The following is an 11,281-nucleotide window of genomic DNA, read 5'->3' on the forward strand; positions in this document are numbered from 1 at the left end:
AAAATTACATTTGTATTTTATAATTATTCATTACAATGACGAATCTGAATTCAGTTAAATAACAAGGTAATGATGGAGTCAGAATGTATAAATAATATATTCATAGTATAGTTGTTTTTACTAGAAATGTTCATATCTGTTATGAATTATAATCATTTATATGTACTTAAAAAGCATAATTGAGCTCAGTGGTAGAGTTAAAAAAAACACCAAAGTGGACATGTTGATGTAAAAATATGAGATGGCTGAAAAAAATTAATAAAATACGTTTGCTTTCACACACAAAACTTTCAATTCACTCATGAGGAAAAGTTTTGCATGAAAAAGCAAATGCATTACAAGATAATTTTACCTTCCATATCCTTTTTCTCAATCAACATATCCCTTTTTTCCACCAGACAATTATGTAAATCGTTATTTCTTTATACCAACACAAGTTAGAGGTTTACCAGTTCATACTTTCTTTATTGAGAGCATAAAACATTTGATAGATGGCCAGAATTTCCGGAGTGTCTGAAAATATAGCTAGGAAAAACAGAACTAGTAAGAAATAATGTATATAACAGACTACTTAAAGATAGCAAAAATATGTTGCAGAGAGGATAAATGCATTAGCCAACTTATTTATGGAATCAACAGTAATGAAATCAGTTAAGGTCAAATATAATCTTAAATTCTTAACTCTCTACCAGCATGCACTGTGTGATAATAACAATCAAATTTTACATTATTATGTACATGATTACACATTCTTCATCCTTTCTGTGGTCTCTGGTTGCAAACCTCCTTCCTGCTCTTGCAATGTGGATTTCAAACTGTCAAACGCAGTTTTCCCACAATGCTGCAGCCTTTCTTTATAACAAAGACAAAAGCGCAATTCGTTTTAATAATCCTCAGTTAAACAAGGCTATTAAAAATCTCCCTCATTGTTCCTGCCTTCATCTATTTTGCTGCTCTGCACCGCCTCACGCTCACAGTCTCCGGCGGCTAACTAACCTTTTGCCATAAACTTGAACTTTGCTCGCCCTCCCCGGACGACTTCAGACCGAACACATTAATAACACTTAAAGACCACCAGCCTCTGACTCCATAATGATCTGTCAACAAAACCCAGCTTCCAGACTGCACGAGGAAAGTCTATTTTTCATCGCACGTTAAACGCAAATCTGTCGAGGCGGCGGAATCAAAAACGTTCATTCAAATAGGGCACAAAACAAAGCAGGAGCACATATAAAACACTAAATACCAGCATAATTCTTTCATTTAGACGGCAAACGCAAAAGAAACTTGACGGTGCGCAAATATTACAATATATCGCTGCGAGATGTTACAATGTATCCGCTGTATTAAAAACATAATAATAAACGTTACAAACGTATCAACATTCAAAGTGGTTTCCTTCGAACATGACAACCAGCCACCGCTTTGTGCCTCGCTATTTCTCCCCCCAGCGAGCTTCTTCAAAAGCGACTTGTGTGTACCTTCTCTTTTGGCCCAAACGCGCTCGGAGGTGGTCCGCTGATGTGTCAAAGGCGGCGGGCATCGGATGTTTCGGAAGCCGTGAAGGGTTGGGGTCGCGGCGGGCAGGGCAGAACCTTCGACCCCAGGGTCTCTCTCCTCCAGCACTCTCACTGAAATGCGACAGCCGAGGAAGGAGGGAGACAGAAGAGAAGAGGGGGAGCCCGAGAGAGACGAGTGCAGTGAGCGCGCTCTGCCACTGGGGTCAGAGAGCAGTGCAGCGGAATCGAGGGGTAAGACACGGACAGCCATTGGGTGGCACCTTTCACCGGAAACGCACGAGATAGGTCAGACAGCCAATGAATTTGGCAGCTTGATTTGCATATGTTTTACAATAAAAACAGACGCGTGGTAAGCGAGAATGGTGGGGTTTTGGGTTAAATGTGGTCTGATTTTGTATAGTAACAGCTAAAGTGAATGTTATTTTGGTTTGGAAAAACAGCAGATTTTACTGAATTGTTATTATAGTTATATGCTGTTTACTTATACTTAATTAATGGCTTTTATATTATATTATATTATATTATTCAATGTCAAAATGTTATTTAAAAGTACCCACGTGAATTCAGGGAGAACATGCAAACTCCACACAGAAACAACAACTGACCCAGCTGAGGCTCGAACCAGCGACCTTCTTGCTGTAAGGCGACTGCGTTGCCTAATGGCTTTTATATTATATTATATTATATTATATGTTATATTGTTATGTTATATTATATGTTATCTAAAAGTACTTATTGATACCCTACTCATAAAATACTATTACATGTATAAACCAGAAATCCACATATAACAGATTTCTAAATATCACACACAAACAAACACTAAAAAATATCAATATTAAAAAAGCTTAATTTGCATGTTTTACAGTAAAAACAGATGCATGGTAGAGTATTATAGTGGGATTTTGGGTTGAATGTGGATGAAGTGAATGTTATTTTGGATTTTATTAGATTTTTCTTTGTTTGGTAAAACAGCAGATTTTACTGAATTGTTATTATAATTATATGCTACTTATACTTAATTATTGGCTTTTCTATTCTATTATATTCTATTATGTTATAATATCTATGTTATAATGTAGCACGGTGGCGCAGTGGGTAGCGCTCTCACCTCACAGCAAGAAGGTCGCTGGTTGGAGCCTCGGCTGGGTCAGTTGGCATTTCTCAGTGGAGTTTGCATGTTCTCCCCGTGTTCGCGTGGGTTTCCTCCGGGTGCTCCGGTTTCCTCCACAGTCCAAAGACATGCGGTATAGGTGAATTGGCTAGGCTAAACTGTTCGTAGTGTATGTGTGTGAATGAGAGTGTATGGGTGTTTCCCATTGATGGGTTGAAGCTGGATGGGCATCTGCTTCGTAAAACATGGTTCGAAAGACCCACCCCCCTTCTGACAAAGTCCAAAATTTGGCCCCTATATGAGCTCATTTATTCCATTTTTGACAGTATGCCATCATAAATTGTGAAAATAACCAATAGAAGAAGGCTTTAAGAACAATAACCAATAAAAAAGGGCTTTTATTATTTAAATGGACAAACTTTGACTGAGGAAATGAGCTGAAGTATACTGAAGTATCAGTATTTGAACCTCACAATTTGAGGATAATAACTGCAAAATGATCCACTTTTTGAGAGAAGAGAACCACCCCTTTTAATAGGCTGGCTACAGGCTAAAATATCTATATTAAAATATTTAAAAAGCAAAACAATTATTATTTAACTATTAATTAATAATTATAATTACCATTAATTGGTATAACTTCATAATGTTTCCTAAATTAAATTATTGATTTTTACATTATTTAAACATAAGAACTAAACATTACACTCAGTGTTTTCTGTTAAGAGTAGTGCCTTATAACCCCAGTAAATAAAAAACACTATCAATATAGGATGTAAAGTTTATTAAATATTATTAATTATGAAAATGTTCTTCTCATAAAGTAATGATAGTAAGACTAATGATTTAGAAACCAAAAAATAAAACAAAACACTTCAATTAAACTTTTAAAATGTTTTAAGACAATAATATTGTTTTACAGAGAGTTTTCTCACTATCACCAGTAAATAATCAGATTATTCAATAATTATTAATAATACAACATAAACAAGTAAAAAAAACAAATATGTATAGTCATATATTATTAACTATAATTTTATATATAATAACAATCATAGAAACGGATATTATTTCCAAAGAATAAATTACCTCTATAAAGTATGGCCGTTTTTATTATTTAAAGCAGCTTTACAGTGAACGGTGCCTTTCAATTCTCAATAAATATAACAGTTACATCCCATATGGCAAATTAATGTCCTAAATATATTTACACCAACACTGACTAGCAGCTTTAAGAAATTATAATGCAGTAGCAGCCTCAGAATGATCACTTTCACTTATTAATGAAATAATAGTTATGACTAATAAATCTGCATCAGTTTATGGAGTTCATAAACGCCGGCATGTCATCTGGTTGATAAGAGCGGCGGCTGTGTCAACATTACAGAGCTTTAGGCAACTCATTTTTCATTAGCAGCAGGGTGGACTACTGTAACAGACTCCTTACCAAAAAAACATTAGACAGCTGCATACAGAAGCAGCGGATACACTCGGTGGATCACCTTAACCTTGACACGACATTGATTATGAAGTTCAAAATCATTGCAGTTATGCTTGTAGAATATAAACAAATGACACCTCTTACAGTATGGCAACTGGAGCTGGAACCGGGATTTAGATTATTGCATTATTTTACATAATCAGTTATTCATTTAGTTGATGCTTTTCAAAAATACAACAAGCAAATCATTATAAAGAAACATTTTACATGTGTTCATCAATTTATATGACCTTTTTAAAATATATTTTTGTAGATTATTGTACTGTATATGACCATACTTTTTTCCTTTTTTTCTAAATGCTTATGCAAAACACTTATACTTTCCATATAAATGCGTTAAATTTGAAAGTAGAAGCTGAATAAACACTGTAAAAAAATGCAGGGTTCCACACAATTCATTCAGGTTGTCCCAACACAAATCGATTAGGTCAGTGGCTTGAACATAAAAGAATTAAGCTGTCCCCGAAAAAATCTCACGAATTTTGTGGTTCCAGCTCATTTTAAATAAGTAGTTTGAACAAGCAGCAAAAATAATTATTTGAGGGAACTATATAAGAAAAATACAGATTTATTTGCTCAATTCTAACTTTTTTTTGCAGTTTTTGAGTGTCTCATTATTTGAACTGAGTGAATATTAAGCTATAAAGTCAGAATTTCAAGAAAGCCTTCAAGCTTGCAATTGTAAAATCTCAGTTCTTCCTAAAATAAATCAGAATTGTGAGAAATAAACTCCTTATTCTGTGAAATAAAATCAGAATCATAAGATAAAATATCAACATTTTGAGAAATAAAGTAAAACTGTAAGATACAGTGTTATCTCATAATAGTGAAATTATTCCAAGAAATCCTTCATTTTTCGAAGGGCTCTTCAAAATGACCAGTTTTAAGCAATTTGGTTTGGAACAATTATGTATTTGATTTACATAATTCTAAGAGTTCAGTTTTTTCAAATGCAATGTTAGAACGAGAGACTGACTGCCAATAGAAAAGGATTAAAAATATCTCCTCTCATGGCAAAAAAAAATGTGTTTGGGGTCTAAAGTGTGCAGTTATTTTCAGAAAAATGTACAGCAAATATAGTTCCAGGCAGACTATGAACCATGTTAGAGTTCCATATCACTACGCCAAATGATTTCAGTTAATCCACAACCTTCAACTGTACAAACCGCACTGTCAGAAAAAACAAATCAGTTACAAAAGGTAGGGTTAAGATTTGTACAAAACTAGTACTGCACTGTTAACAATTTCCTGTAGAATTTACAGTAACTTACTGGCAGCAGTTTTCCAGAAATGTACTGTAAATCAGACTTGTAATACTGAATTAATATTTACAGTACCGTTTCTCTTGTTTACTGTAAAATATACAGTGGCTTTAGTCTTCTTACCTGTAATAAATTTTAAAATACATTTAAAAATGTACTTTTCATTCTTAATTTTAATTTTATTGTTCATTACTGTAAAACAGTAAATTACTGTATTTCCTAGGATTGGCCAGGTTTCACGCTCATTTTTGTTTACTGTATTTTAATTCACAGAAAATATTGTTTTAATGGTGCCATTTTTCCACAATGCAACTTTACAATACAGTAGCATACAGTACTGCACAAATAACAGTGTACACACAGAAGTTTGAAGACAAATGTCTTGAAATACAACATCTGAACAGTGTCTTTGTGTGTGGTAACCATAGTATAACAATAGTAACTGACTCTGCTCCATTGACTAATCAGAAACTAATGCACACCTAAGGTTTAATGGCGTCGTAACGGGTGCATTAATACCCAATAATTTAATCACCTGTCGTAAATGACCTTTTAACTTGTACATGTATTTACAGGTTTGTATATCATTACAAACTGTATTTACAGTTTTACCGTACAATATACAGTAGTTTTAGTCCTGTCACCTGTAATATCTTTTCCTACAATAATAAATAAATATAAATTTGTAATTCATTGTTCATATATCTATTTACTATAAAATTGTCCAAACGGTAAATTACTGTATTTCTTATGATTTTTGTTTACTGTATTTTGATTCACAGGAAATAAAAAAATGGTTTTAATGGTGCAAAGCGGATATTTCCCACAGTACAACTTGTAAAATACAGTAAAACACCGCATAACTGTCATACAGCAAAATACAATTCAAATTACAGTTAAATACTGTGTAATATACAAACATTGTTACCAGTGTACACACAGGAAAAGTTTACAGACAAAAAACAGAAAAAGGTCTTAAAACACAACACCTGAACAGTGTTGCTATGGTAACCATAGTATAAGTGTAATGACTGACTGGTTCGTTGACTTATCAGAAAATAATTCACACCTGAGATGTAACTCCATCTTAGGTCTACATTAATATAAACATCCGAACAGTGTCCTTGTGTGTGGTAACCATAGTATAACCATAATAACTGACTCTGCTCTATTGACTAATCAGAAACTGATGCACACCTAAGGTGTAACGGCATCGTAACGGGTGCATTAATACCTAATAATTCAATCACCTGTCGTAAATGACCATTTATCTTGTACATGTATTTACAGTTTTACTGTAAAATATACAGTTGTCTAAGTCTTCTCACCTGTAATATATTTTCTACACAATAAAAAAAATAACTTGTAATTTATTGTCCATTTATCTATTTCTTGTAAAATGGTCCAAACGATAAATTACTGTATTTCCCATGATTGGCCAAGTTTCATGCTTCATGCAAATTTGTGTTAACTCTATTTTGGCTACACAGGAAATTTTAAAATTCTACTTTAATATTGCCAAGAGGATATTTTCCATAATGCAAATTTAAAATACAATAAATTACTGCATAAATGTCATACAGTCAAATATAATTCATTTCACAGTTTTATTTAATGTAAAATTCAACCTATTAACAAACAATTAACAACCCTTCAACTAATTAGCTGCTTATTATTAGTCAGTAAGGTAGTAGTTGGGTTTAGGTATTGGGTAGGATTAGGGATGTAAAACAAGATCATGCTTTATAAGTGCTAATAAACAGTAAACATCTTAATAATACACTGTTAACAATTTTCCGTAGTATCTGTAACTTACTGGCAGCAGTTCGCCAGTAACTTACTGTATTTCAATTACAGTAAAATACTGCATTTACATGCAGCACCATTTATCTTGCTGTGTATTTACAGAATTGTATGTATATCATTACCTTAAAAAGACAGTAATTTACACAATGCAACTTTAAAATAACTATTCTACAGTAAAATACAGTTCATATTACAGTTTAATACTGTTTAATTTACAAAAAAAAAAAAACGTTAACAGTGTAGGCATGGAACAAGCCAATTGTAAATGGTGTGAATTATTATTTAAACTAAAGTGTTGCAGGAAATAATGCACACCTGAGGTGCAACGCCATCTTAGGTGTGCATTATTATCTAATAATTTTACCGCTTGCCATAAATGATTCCTTACGTGTACGTTATAAAATGAAGTAATGACACTATAAACTGAAATTGACCAAAACAAGTCTTTTTGTCACATGTACCGATCTGCTTTTTCAATTCCTGCATGACCACGACCATCGTTATTGACTGAGCTTGTGTACCCGCATGTGTTTGAATGAGAGAAGAGGCTTTTTCTTTGAAGAACAGAGGGTGATGGAGGCAGGGAAAGCAAAGCCGAAAAAGAAAAAAAATCTCTTCCATGGCAACCAGGCTGTTCAGGCTTGCGCTCCTTCTGTCATCCAGCTCTAAACTGACAGAGTCTGGCATGGCAGCGCTGCTCTCTTTTCTGTTCTGAGCATCTGATCATTACTGCTGTTTTCCATTCAGAGACGGCTTGTTTTGGTGGATATTGGGTTGTGGGTGGTTTGTTGGCTGTTTTGGTTGTTTTTATAGCAATGTTAGGTGCCTTTTGTTGAGCACATTGCTTTATAAGATATGAAATATGCGATACGTGATCTCAGTAAATGGATTGAGATCAAATCCTCTCATGTTGGGATTGTTCTGCCTCAGGAGATGTGCTGTAACTTATGTAGCATACAGCTGTTAGTTGTTTTGAGCTATTCAGATACTCTGTTGTATGTTCGAAAATGCTTTAAAAACTGTAAAGTAACATATAAAAATGCGGCACAGTGGCTCAGTGGTTAGAACTGTTGCCTCGAAGGTTGGTGGTTCGAGTTTTAGCTGAGTCAGTTGGCATTTCTGTGTCAAGTTTGCACGTTCTCCCCATGTTCACATGGTTTTTTTTCCGGGTGTTCCAGTACTGAGTTGAGGCTGGAAGTGCATCCGCTGCGTAAAACATGTGCCGGAATAGTTGGTGGTTCACTCCGCTGTGGCGACCCCAAATAAATAGGTGACTAAACCGAAGGATAATGAATAGTACTTCTTTAGTAACAAGTAGTAATGCACCAGATTTTTCACATCACATGTGGAAAACACTGCACTGTGCTATGAAACCCATTTATTTCAATGGCTTGTGTCTAATGTGTTTTGTCCTTAATAAATAAATAAATGAATTAATGAATAAATAAATAGATAAATACATCAAATGTAAATTGTCCTTGTAAAAAAAGACATAATTTATGTTTTCAATAAATAGTTAACACTATAAATGGGTCTGAAATATTCAGATTTTATAAGTTTACAGTACTACATTACTTAGTTACATATTTTTATTCATTTTTCCCTCATTATAATATATTTTTTTTTACATTTTTACTGTTTTTTATTAGATTTTTCTGTCATTTTTTATTTAATTAATTATATATACAGTATATATTGTTTATATTTCATACGTTTTTACGCTGTAGACCCACTAGCTAAGCCCCTTGAGGTCCTATGAATATAGAGAGAATTATAACGTAACATAACACAATGTAACGTAATGTAACATAGCTTAGCATAACTTAACATAACATAACTTAGCATAACTATATATATTATATTATCTAATGGTTTCAAGAAAGAATTATTTAAGTATGTTGTTATATTTCTTTGTGATTTTTTTGTCAAATATATTAGCAGTAAAAAAAAATGTTCCTGTACACCAATGTTTGTTTTCAGTGTGAAATGATAAACACAATATTTGTATTATTAAAAACCACAAACAAATTACAGTACAATAAAACAAGTCCTTTTTTAAAAAAAAGATGACCGTTAGCTGACCTCTAAAGTAATGAATAAGGGAGCAAATCCATAATCTAGAAAGGATGAATCAATACACACTAATTCCACATAATGCAGTGGGGTTTGGGTCTTCTCCAATGGTCACTGGGCATTTGCTGTCCCCCTGCAGAGAGCTCACAATCGCAGCAGCTTGCAGGAGTCGCCCCTTTACCAAATGAATTGAGTCGAGGGAGGCTGGTAATTAGTAAAGGGCAGCGCAGGTTCACACTTCCTCAGATCCTCTTTTCTTACAGCCATGCATTCATTTCACAATGAAACAGCAGCTGAATTAATCCTGACTGCGTTTCCTGCCATGCATTGTGAATATTAGGCGGGTGAAATAATGAATAAAATAAAATAATATTCAATTAAATGAAACCAAAATATCTTTATAAAAAATGTAATACATTTACATTTACATTTAGTCATTTAGCAGACGCTTTTATCCAAAGAGACTTACAAATGAGGACAAGGAAGCAATTTACACAACTATAAGAGCAACAGTGAACAAGTGCTATAGACAAGTTTCAGGTGTGTAAAGTCTAAGAAGCAAAGCATTAGTAATGTAAGATTTTTTTTGTATGTAATTAAATTAAATTAAATTAAAAAATCCTTATAAAAATAAATAAAATGTAATTAATTTAAAATGTCCTTATAAAAATTTAAAGTAAATTCAAATGTCCTTATTAAAAATGAAATGTAATTAAATTAAATTAAAATGTCCTTATTAAAATAAAAATAATTAAATAAAATGAAAATAAATTAAAATATCCTCATAAAAAATTAAAAAATAATACGATTAAATTAAAATGTCCTTATTAAAAATGAAATGTAATTAAATTAAATACATTAAATTAAAGTTAAATTAAAATGTCCTTATTAAAATAAAATAAAAACTAATTTAAAATAAATTAAAATACCCTTATTAAAATATAAAATAAAATGTAAGTAAATTAAATTAAAATGTCCTTATAAAAAAATTATTAAATTAAATTAAAATAAATTAAAATACCCTTATTAAAATATAAAATAACATGTAAGTAAATTAAATTAAAATGTCCTTATTAAAAAAATTATTAAATAAATTAAAATACCCTTATTAAAATATAAAATAAAATGTAAATAAATTAAAATGCCCTTATTAAAAATGAATTGTAATTAAATTAAAACGTCCTTGTTATAATTTTTTTATTAAAATTAAAATAAATTAAAATACCTTATTAAAATATAAAACAATACATTAGTACCACAAACTATAAAATAAAATATTTTCCCTTTGTATTCCCTATGGTCCAGTAATATTGAAAATATATTTGTAATGTTGCAGCCGAAAGACCCCTTTCAAGTTTTTAGGATACTCATGTATTGTTGAAGGTTTTAGTTAATTCTAATAGGTTGCTGTGAGGAGAATAATGACATCTCATAGTGCCCAGCAGTTTTTTTAAGCACTTTACTGATTGCTTAAAATTTAACCGAAGTTATTCTCATAATCCATGCTAATAGGTGGATAGAACTGTTTATTTGACCTAATATTGGACTCAACCAATGCTGAATATGACATGGGAATATGTCTGTCATTGACCGCTCTATTGATTGTGCAACCCAGTTTATGCGTCTTTCATGAACATGAATATTTGTCAGTGTGTCAAAGGTGACATGGCGCTGTCACTTCCTGGGTCTTTGAAACTCCGGCATGCCGTTTAACCCCCTTGGAGGAGGAAGGCCTGGTGCCCTTTGACCTTTTCGATAATTACTGGAGGTCTGAGGAGTATAATGATGGGGCATTTGGCTATTCCAATGAATGAGAACAGAAAGGGCTTTTCTCAAGCGCAGCTGTCAGTCATTGCGAATGACATGCCGTCAATAGTAAATGTGCATTTTCGGCATATAAGTCAAAACAACAGGATGTGTGTATTGTCAAGGGGACTGTACCGGATGAATGAGGGTCATAGGAACTCCAATGATCAATGTACAGTTATTGATCGTGGATAAACAC

At 32.6% G+C, this 11,281-nt stretch overlaps 1 protein-coding gene across 2 annotated transcripts in view; it reads right to left on the bottom strand.

Moving 5' to 3' along the window:
* The window catches only part of mpped2 (metallophosphoesterase domain containing 2b), a 42,017-nt gene extending 40,307 nt beyond the window's left edge, over positions 1-1,710 (bottom strand). For both annotated transcript variants that reach the window (XM_056452261.1, XM_056452262.1), the window contains exon 1: positions 1,482-1,710. The gene's annotated coding sequence lies outside the window, so the exon portion shown is untranslated. The remainder of the gene's footprint in view (positions 1-1,481) is intronic.
* Positions 1,711-11,281: the final 9,571 nt, after the last annotated feature.

The sequence above is a fragment of the Danio aesculapii genome, chromosome 25, assembly GCF_903798145.1.
Source record: "Danio aesculapii chromosome 25, fDanAes4.1, whole genome shotgun sequence".
Classification (NCBI taxonomy): Eukaryota; Metazoa; Chordata; class Actinopteri; order Cypriniformes; family Danionidae; genus Danio; species Danio aesculapii.